At 44.9% G+C, this 7,909-nt stretch overlaps 1 long non-coding RNA gene across 1 annotated transcript; it reads right to left on the reverse strand.

Moving 5' to 3' along the window:
• Nucleotides 1-1,450: 1,450 nt before the first annotated feature.
• Nucleotides 1,451-7,650, reverse strand: LOC124077097 (uncharacterized). Its single transcript, XR_009224630.1, has 2 exons — nt 7,210-7,650; nt 1,451-3,589 (listed from the first exon to the last, which is right to left on the reverse strand). It is a non-coding gene; the product is annotated as an uncharacterized LOC124077097 (long non-coding RNA).
• Nucleotides 7,651-7,909: the final 259 nt, after the last annotated feature.

A 7,909-nucleotide genomic window follows, 5' to 3' on the forward strand; every position in this document is an offset into this window, starting at 1 on the left:
TTCTTTTATCATTGATTTCCAGTTTCATTCCATTTTGATCAGATAAAATGCATGGTATTATCTTCACCCCTTTATATTTACTGAGGGTTGCCCTATGGCATAATATATGGTCTATTTTTGAGAAGGATCCATGTGCTGCTGAGAAAAAGGTATATCCACTTGATGATGGTTGATATATTCTATATATGTCAGTTAAGTCTAGGTTATTGATTGTGATATTGAGTTCTATAGTTTCTTTATTCAACTTTTGTTTGGAGGATCTGTCCGATAGTGAGAGAGGTGTGTTGAAGTCACCCATAAATATTGTGTTGTGGTCTATTTGATTCTGGAACTTGAGGAGAATTTGTTTTATGAACGTCGCAGCACCATTATTTTGGTGCATAAATATTGATAATTATTATGTCTTGTTGGTGAATGGTTCCTTTTAACAGTATATAATGTCCTTCCTTATCCCTTTTGATTAATTTAGTCTTGAAGTCAATTTTATTCGATATGAGGATGGCCACCCCTGCTTGCTTACGAGGACCGTGTGCGTGGTATATTTTTTCCCAACCTTTCACCTTCAGCCTGTGTATGTCTTTTCCAATCAGATGTTTCTCCTGGAGGCAGCATATTGTTGGATTTGTTTTTTTAATCCATGTTACCAGCCTATGTCGCTTTATTGGAGAGTTTAGGCAATAACGTTTAGAGTTACTATTGATAGATGGTTTGTACTTGCAGCCATGTTTGATTATTTATCTTTTTTTTAAATTTAGTTTGTTTCTCCATGATTAGCTTTACCCCCGCCCTCTGTCTTTACTGAGGCACTTCCCACTGATGGTTTTGGTTATTGTTTTTCATTTCTTCCTCGTGTAGTGTTTTGCTCAAGATGCTTTGCAATGCTGGTTTTCTGGCTGCAAATTCTTTTAACTTTTGTTTATCATGAAAGATTTTTATTTCGTTGTCGTACCTGAAGCTTAATTTTGCTGGATACAAAATTCTTGGTTGGCATCCATTGTCTTTCAGTGTTTGAAATACGTTGTGCCAGGATCTTCTCGCTTTCAGCGTCTGTGATGAAAAATCCATTGTTAACCTTATTGGTTTACCCCTGAATGTAATATGCCTCCTTTCTCTTGTAGCTTTTAATATTTTCTCTTTGTTCTGTATATTGGATATCTTCATAACAATGTGTCTTGGCGTTGGTCTACTGTGATTTTGTGTGCTCGGTGTCCTGTATGCATCTACAATTTGTATATCCGTTTCCTTTTTTATTTCTGGAAAGTTTTCTATAATTATCTCATTCAGTATGTTGCCCATTCCCTTGGTTTGCACCTCTATACCTTCCTCTATCCCGATGACTCTTAAGTTTGGTTTTTTTATGTTATCCCATATCTCTTGGATGTTTTTCTCATGATTTTTTACTGTAAGGGACCGGCGAAACGTCGGAGGAAGAGACCACCAAGAGACTGTGTCATGCAACAGCAAAAGGGTTTATTTGGGGACCAGCATGCTGGGGCTCAGAGCTCACTAGAGCAAAGAGAGATAGAGCCCTGGGAACAGCTTAAGCAGAGCTTATATACTTTTCTTGGAGAGGGCAGGGAGGGAAGTTCATTGACGGGTCAGGGCGAGTGGGCAGTTTGCCTGCAACTGACTGAGGGAGTGCATTCTGCAGTTTGGCAGTTGGGGACAGCACATTCTGGGAACAAGATTAGCAAACAGTTCTCAGGATTTCAACAGTGTTTTGTTAAGCATACAGAAAAACGGAGTGATAAGTACCTATTTTATTAACCTTTCATTCCCCACTTCTTCTTCTGGCCACTTTTAATCATAAAAGTGATCATTGGGGGGTGTCACATTCTGTGTCTGCTAGTGGGGTATATTGTTGTCTGATTACCATAAGTTTGACTTGTCCAATTTGGGCTTGGAGAAAGGAAACTACATGGTTGAGCAAACAGGGTCCTAGAGTTAGCAACAATATAAGAATTATTAAAGGACCGGCCAGGGCTGATAAAGGCGTAGTTAACCAGGGGGACTGTGTGAACCAAGACTCATACCACCCTTTTTGGGCCTATCTCTCTCTCTGATGCTCTTCAAGGCGTCTTCTTAGTTTACTCATAGATTCTTTTACAACTCCAGTATGGTCGGCATAAAAACAACATTCTTCCCTCAATGCAGCACAAAGGCCCTCTTCTCTCAGGAAGAGGAGGTCCAACCCTCGCCTGTTCTGTAAAACAACTTCAGAGAGAGAGGTTAAAGATTCCTGCAAAGCTGTCATGGAGGTTTCTAATATCTTTACGTTTTGGTCCATTGCTGTTTCTAATTGGGTCATTTGTTGTGTCCCACGGACCAGGGCAGTGGTCCCTGTGTCCACCCCTGCAGCAACTCCTATTCCTAAAAGGATGGCTAAAGTGAGGGATACAGGTTCCTGGCAAAACCGGGTTGTATGCCCCCATATTTGATTTTCAAATGAACCTGTGTCATGATAGAGCACTCTGGGAAACATCTGCACCATTATACAATTAATCACATCTGTTGACCAATTTATGAAAACATAAATAATGTTTAAGTATATAGAATTATACTGTTGTAGGGACGGACAAGGCAAGGCACCTAAGATAGCACCAAAGACAGGGAAACAGTCCTATTTGGTTGCAACCGGATTCAGAGGGCATTGCTTCTGTTGTAATCAATTAATCCCCTGAACCCCAAGTTTAGGTAGTTTTAGAATTTTGTACTCAACATGTAAGGGAAGGGGCTCAGAAGTTCACAGTCTGCATAAGTTCACAAAAAGTAGTTTTTGTTTCTGTTTTTTTCCTCTGTTCTGGGCAAGTTAACTTTTCAAGGACACCTGGGAGGGGGAGAAATTTTTCTTTCTTTTCTTTTTTTTTTCTGCCAGCTGTTACCATGGAGCCCAGTTGATAACTTTTTTATCTTAGAAATGTAGCCATCTCTGTGAAGCCCCAGCTCAAGGCCAGAGGCCTTGTTCACATATTTTGTGAAAAACTAGTAAGGGGGTGTCTAGCTTAGGAGTGCTGATTTTTCCAGCCAGTGGCCAAGTAGAACAGGGCAACATGAAAAGAGGAAGTTTATCTATACTGAACTCTTTTATAGGGACTCTTTTGCTGAAAGTCCTAAAGTCAGCCATGGTGAAGACTTCTGGAGAAGGTCAGTTAAGACTTTTCTGTGGGCCTGGTACAGAGGGGGAAGACGGGGAAGGCGGGGCTGAGAGCAGCTCCATGGATAATGGGAAAGGGGTTAGGACTACTGGTGGTCAAGGGGAGAGTCCATAGCCTTATCCACACGGTGAATACGCAATTTGAGAGGGTTACCAGTCTTTTCCAATTTTCAGCCAGAGTCTGGACAGGGCGCAGGCTTGAGATGAGAGACATGGATCCAGGAAGTGATTCCGTCTACCTTTACCGCTGTAGGTGTTATAAGTAGCACCTGGTATGGTCCTTTCCAGCAGGGTTCCAGGGATGACACCTGATGTCGTCTTACATAGATGAAGTTTCCCACTTGATATTGGTGTGGAGTTCCTTCGTCCCCAGGTTGGTAGGCAGTGGCCAGCTGTTTCCACAGGTATCACTGAGTTTTTTCAAGAGCTTTAACTCTGTCAAGCAAGGGGGTGTGGAAGGGATCGTTATGTCTTAGAGTTGGGGTTAGGTCCCTTACTGGAGGAGGGGCACCATAGAGAATTTCATAGGGGGTGAGGTTACACAAAGAAACAGAGGGAGTACTTCTTGTATGAAACAGTGCATAAGGCAGGAGCATAGTCCAGTCTTTTATGCCGGTCTCTAAGCTTAATTTCGTTAAGGTCTCTTTAATGGTTTTATTCATTTTTTCTACCTGTCCTGAGCTCTGGGGTCTATAAGCACAACGTAATTTCCAATTAATCCCCAGGGTCCTGGTTAACCCCTGACTTACCTGGGCCACGAACGCCGGTCCATTATCAGACCCTATTACCTTAGGCAGGCCGTATCCTGGAAAAATATCTTCCAGGATCTTTTTGACCACCATTTGTGCCATTTCTTTTTTTGTGTGGGGAAGGCTTCATCCATCCTGAAAATGTATAGTTTTCCTTGGTATCGGCTGCCAGTAGCAGGTCATCCACATATTGAAGCAGGGTGACCTAGGGGTGCGTAGTTCTGAAGTTGTTGAGATCTCTGTGGAGGGCTTCATCAAAGAGAGTGGGGGAGTTTTTGAACCCCTGTGGGAGTCTGGTCCAAGTTAGTTGATCAGACGTTCCGGTTTCTGGGTTTACCCATTCGAAAGCAAACAGCAACTGACTATCTTTATGCAGAGGCAAGCAAAAGAAAGCATCTTTTAAGTCCAGAACAGTATACCATTTTCGCTCAGGGTTCAGGGTGCTAAGCAGATTGTACAGATTAGGTACTGTGGGGTGAATGTCCTGCACTCTGTTGTTGATCTCTCTTAGGTCTTGAACGGGGCAATAGTCCCCAGTTCCTGGCTTTTTTACTGGTAGCAGGGGAGTGTTCCAGGCCGATTGACAGGGCCTTAGGACCCCCAAGGCCAGATATTTCTGAATATGGGGCCTTATCCCATCTTTAGCTTCTTTGCTCAGAGGATATTGTTTAATATTAATTGGGGAAGCTGAGGTTTTTAACTCCACTGTTATTGGAGGTTGTTTTACGGCTAGGCCTAACCCAGCAGTTTCTGCCCAGGCATCTGGGTAATCTGTTATCCATTTCTGGGATAGCTTGCCTGTTTGATCAGTCTTGGGGGGTGTGAGGAGTTGATGTTCATCTTCTACTGACATAGTTAAAGCCATGACTATAGGAGTTTTTACTGAAGGATTTAGAAATTCCATTTGGGGGCCGTCAGGGTTAAAAGTTATTTTGGCCCTGAGCTTGGTGAGCAGATCTCTGCCCATCAATGGGGCCGGGCATTCTGGGATCACTAGGAAGGAGTGATGGACTTTTCCTTTCCCCAGGTCTATGGTCCTCTTAGTTGTCCAAGCCCGATATTTACTGTCGTTAGCCCCTTGAACTAGAGACCTTTTAGTTGATAGAGGGCCCAATGGGGCCTTAAGGGCTGAGTATACTGCCCCTGTATCCACTTCAAAGTTTACTGGGGTCCCCTCCACTTCAAAAGTTACCCTGAGCTTGGGGAGGGGATCCGAGCCCCGACTTTCCTAGTCATCCTCCAGAGTTAGAATGGCTGGCTGGCGTGGCTGTTTCTTTCTAGGGCACTCTTTGGCCCAGTGTCCTTTTTCTCTACAGTAGGCACATTGATCTGAGGCCAGAGGTGGTGGCTTCTGGCGTGGGCCCAGGTATCCCTTTCTGTCTCCCTGTCTCTTAACTTCTGGCCTATTTGTTGTTGTGACCAGGACCTTAGTCAATGCCTCAGTCTGTCTTTTGCTTCTTTCATCCTCCCTTTGCTCCCTTTCTTTCTCCCTCCTTTGTTCCTTCTCTTCCTCAGTTTCTCTCTTATAGCATACCTTCTCGGCTTCTCTGACTAAATCTCTCAAAGTCATATCTTGTAATCCATCTAAGCGTTGTAACTTTCTTTTAATATCCAGGGTAGCTTGCCCAATAAAGGCCATTGTGACAGATGCCTTTTGATCCTCTGCCTGAGGATCAAAAGGAGTATATCTCCTATATGCCTCCATAATTCTCTCCAGAAACATAGAGGGAGATTCATTAGATCCTTGGATCTCTCTTACCTTGGCCAAATTAGTTGGCCGTCTAGCGGCTGCTTGGAGACCTGCTATTAGAGCCTGGTGATAAGTGGACAGATGCTCCCTACCTTCAAAGGTGTTGGGGTCCCAGTTGGGTTGGTTCAAGGGGAAGCCGGCTTCGATTATGTTGGGAAGTTGTGTCGGTCACCCATCTGGTCCGAGGATATTTTTTCTAGCTTCCAGGAGGATTCTCTCTCATTCCTCTGTCATGAAGAGAGTGCCTAAGAATTGTTGGCAGTCATCCCAAGTAGGCTGGTGTGAAAACATCAATGACTCAATCAGACCTGTGAGCTGGGTGGGGTCCTCGGAAAAAGGGGGATTGTTATTTTTCCAGTTATATAGATCTGAAGAGGAGAAAGGCCAATACTGGTAGGCTTGCATTTCTCCACCATGGCCATCCTCTATCATTGGCCCATAAGGGCGGAGGGGAAGTATCACGGGGGCTTCAGGGTTTTTAATCATTCGCTGCCAGCGAGTTCCTTTAGCCGGGCCAGCTTCCTCCAGGGGAGGAGGGGCTGTGTATGCCATGGGGGAGTCATCTGGAGGGCACTGGGCCAGCTTAGCTTCCTCCAATGGTGGAGAGGCTGAGTCAGCAGCAGGGGAATCACTTAGAGGGTGTTGGGGGTTGGGGGACGAGGGCAGGGGATAAGGAGGGGGAGGAGAGTCCAGTAGAGTCAAATCTTGAGACTCAGGGAGAACAGAGGGTGGAGGAGGAGGAGGAACAAAGGGTTTGAGAGAGAGAATCGTGGGGGGAGGAGTAGGAGCGGGGACAGGGACAAGAAAAGGCTTCACCCATGGAGGAGGAGATTCACAGAGGTCCTGCCAAGTTAAGATATAAGGCTGTTGATCTGGATGGCTATGTGGCTCCGGCTGAAAAACAATATCTCTGACTTTTTGAATTAGTGGGGAGTAGAAAGATCCTTCTGGAGGCCATCCGACTCCAAAGGTGGGCCATTCTGAGGCACAGAGAGTCTGCCAGGTCCGGCGTTTTACTGAAAAAGAAAGATTCTGAGCCCTTAAGCGGACTTCAGTCCAGTGATCAAGGGTCAGGGACAGAGGTGTGGAATGGCTCTGTCCCATAATGAAAGTTACTTGAACAAAGACAGGGACAATACAAACGTGACACAAACACGGACACACACAGTAAACGTGTAACACAAGTTCAGAGGCAAAGATTAAAAACAGACAGTGAATTCAACCTGAGAGAAAGAATTGCCGGCAAGACCAGACGGGTTGGCAGCAGAATATACCAGATGAGGGCACTTCCATCCCTCCCAGAGTCCTCCAAGGCATCCCTTGAAGGACGTGGCCTGTGGCTTCAGGACACGTCTATCCACCACCGCCAGGGGGAGCTCACGCTCTCCACTGGCAACCACACTCTGCCAACCCAAACCGAAAAACCAGAAAGGCTCTGAGAGCTCACGCTCTCCACTAAGCCAAAAACCAAGCTCTGAGCGATCGCAAAGGAAAAACGAGGAGGAGGAGGAGGAGGAGGAGGAGGAGGAGGAGGAGGAGAAGAAGAGGCGCCTTACCTACCCCCAAAGGAGTCTGTTGGGGGTCTCCCTGTCCGGCGATGTGCACTTCCCAGCCAATGCACCAAATGTAAGGGACCAGCGAAATGTCGGAGGAAGAGACCACCAAGAGACTGTCTCATGCAACAGCAAAAGGGTTTATTTGGGGACCAGCATGCTGGGGCTCAGAGCTCACTAGAGCAAAGAGAGATAGAGCCCTGGGAACAGCTTAAGCAGAGCTTATATACTTTTCTTGGAGAGGGCAGGGAGGGAAGTTCATTGACGGGTCAGGGCGAGTGGGCAGTTTGCCTGCAACCGAGTGAGGGAGTGCATTCTGCAGTTTGGCAGTTGGGGACAGCACATTCTGGGAACAAGATTAGCAAACAGTTCTCAGGATTTCAACAGTGTTTTGTTAAGCATACAGAAAAACGGAGTGATAAGTACCTATCTTATTAACCTTTCATTACCAGCCTTCATGAGTTGGCTAGACTCTTTTCAAGATGATATATTTTGTCTTCATTATCTGACGTTCTGGCTTCTACTTGCTCCACTCTGTTAGTGATACTCTCATTTGAGTTTTTAATTTGGTTTATAGTTTCCTTCATTTCTAGAATTATTGTTTGATTTTTTTATAATCCCTATCTCCTGATAAAGATGCTTAATTTCTTCTTTTATCTGTTTATGTAATTCATTTTTAATGTGTTCTTTCACTGTTTGAATT

This window comes from Marmota monax, unplaced genomic scaffold, assembly GCF_021218885.2.
Source record: "Marmota monax isolate L192 unplaced genomic scaffold, Marmota_monax_Labrador192_F-V1.1 WCK01_AAM20220418_F8-fsc00084, whole genome shotgun sequence".
Taxonomy (NCBI): domain Eukaryota; kingdom Metazoa; phylum Chordata; class Mammalia; order Rodentia; family Sciuridae; genus Marmota; species Marmota monax.